This window comes from Malurus melanocephalus, unplaced genomic scaffold, assembly GCF_030028575.1.
Source record: "Malurus melanocephalus ecotype Western Australia unplaced genomic scaffold, MMel_1.1 scaffold_1327, whole genome shotgun sequence".
NCBI lineage: Eukaryota > Metazoa > Chordata > Aves > Passeriformes > Maluridae > Malurus > Malurus melanocephalus.
Window position 1 is genome coordinate 21,022 of NW_026624559.1, and position 1,349 is coordinate 22,370.

General features: G+C 49.7%; 1 protein-coding gene across 1 annotated transcript in view; it reads right to left on the minus strand.

Moving 5' to 3' along the window:
- FRMD6 (FERM domain containing 6) overlaps nucleotides 1–1,349 on the minus strand; it is a 17,902-nt gene that overhangs the window by 9,694 nt on the left and 6,859 nt on the right. The gene's annotated exons all lie outside the window — the stretch shown is intronic.

Below are 1,349 nucleotides of genomic sequence, written 5' to 3' on the forward strand. Positions count from 1 at the left end.
TCCCATCCCATCCCATCCCATCCCATCCCATCCCATCCCATCCCATCCCCATCCTCATCCCTCCCACCCACACAGTATGGGGTCACATTTGGGGTGTCCCCCAAAACCTCTGAGCGCACCCCACCATGGCCACCCCCGTGCCAACCCCACGGTTTTTGGCCCAGCCCCAAAAAACTGAGCCAGCAATTGGATTCTCCTGGCTCAGGTTCAGAAAAACTTCAGGAAAGGTTTTCACGGTGTAATTAAAATAAATAAAAGCTTTTCCGCCGGAAACAGCCTGGCTGGGCCAGCAAGGAGCGCTGCTGGAAGCAGAAGGTCCAGCYGTGGAAAAGCACAGAAATACCGCGGGCACCACATCCCTTCAATATCCTTCACACCAATTCTCACTCTTCACCGGGGTTAAATAAAACAATCCAAGCACTAACAGGGATTTGCAGATGGGAATTCCCACTCGAAGCCGGCGATTCCACCCCAGCACTGACCCCAGGAAATTCTCATTTCTGACGATGAATATTCCCAAAGAACTTTTTACCCCGCTGCCCGCAGGGACATGAATTCCCACGTGACATGGCGAGGATGGACTTTTAACTCTGACCTAATTCAGCCTTTTCCTACCCCAGATTTGCACTGGCACCCAGAGAGCAGAGCATCTCCCTTGTCACCAAATATTTGCTTTGGGCTAAATGGAAGCGCCTTTGGYTTCCGAAAGCCTGGAATTTGAGTATTTGCACAGCAGCACGGGAAAACGGTGCCCCGGGGTGACTTTTTTTCTGGTGGTTCCTCGTGTTTTTGCAGAAGTTGGGAAATCCAGAGGCGACACTTTCCATCGAGATTTTGCCCGTGTATTGTGCATTGTGCCCGTAAGTCGCGGATTCCATGCGTGGCATCCGTGGATTACATCCATGCATTGAATCCATGCATTGCATCCATGCATTGTTGCATCCATGCATTGCAGCCATGTGTCATAGCTCTGTGTCATGGCCATGCATGGCTTCCATACATTTCATCCATAAATTGTGGGATAAATTGCAGCTCTGCATTGCATCCATGCATTGACTTGGAACATCATGGCATCCATGCATTGGACCTGTGAATTGTATCATCCATACATGGAATTGGAATCTCCTGGCATCCATGCATTGCATCCATGCATCCATGGATTGTGGGATGTATTCTGACCCCGAAGCATGCCCCTGCATTGCATCCATGCATCCATGGATTATGGGATTTATTCTGACCCCACATCATGGCCCTGCATTGCATCCATGCATTGACTTGGAACATCATGGCATCCGTGCATTGCATTGTGGTATCCATATACAGTTTTGGAATTTCCTGGCATCCGTGCA